The sequence below is a fragment of the Apis dorsata genome, unplaced genomic scaffold, assembly GCF_000469605.1.
Source record: "Apis dorsata unplaced genomic scaffold, Apis dorsata 1.3 scaffold_92, whole genome shotgun sequence".
In the NCBI taxonomy this organism is placed as follows: Eukaryota; Metazoa; Arthropoda; class Insecta; order Hymenoptera; family Apidae; genus Apis; species Apis dorsata.
In genome coordinates, this window is record NW_006263390.1 from 173,758 (window position 1) to 174,256 (window position 499).

The 499-nt window shown below is 55.7% G+C and overlaps 1 protein-coding gene across 1 annotated transcript in view; it reads left to right on the top strand.

Annotated features, from left to right (window-relative positions):
• Positions 1-499, top strand: part of LOC116185062 (protein dachsous-like) — a gene marked incomplete at its 5' end in the record, with an annotated part of 18,909 nt that overhangs the window by 972 nt on the left and 17,438 nt on the right.

Here is a 499-nt window from a genome sequence, read left to right on the forward strand (position 1 = left end):
GTTTGCGGAGGATCGAGCTTCTCGAGCCATCCCAGCGCGAAACTGCCACGGCTCGCAAATAAAAATACGATCCCCCTCTCGTTGCCGGAAGTATCAGTTGTCCCGTCGTACCGCTACTTCTCTCTCTCTCTCCCTCCCTCCCTCTACGCACACACGCGCGAAACGTAGGTGAATTAGAAGCTTTGCGAAAGATGGATCGTTTTCCCGATCGACAACCGCACGGCACCGGACCGAGCACGGATTTCCAAATATTAGAAGAAACGGCGGTTGGGAACGGAAAGAAGAGGAGAGGTCCCCTGAAGTTGGTCCCACGGTTAACACGAGAAACGCATTAGCACGCGTCCTACGATATACTTCTTATTGTTCCGCGATGGTATCCCTCGATGCCGGCGCGTTTGCATGTTCCTCGTCGATCGTTTGTCTTCCGAACGACGAGCGCACCGCTCGTCTCGCGTCCCTACGGACTAGCTACGCGGGGAATTCGTAGAGGCACGCGGCC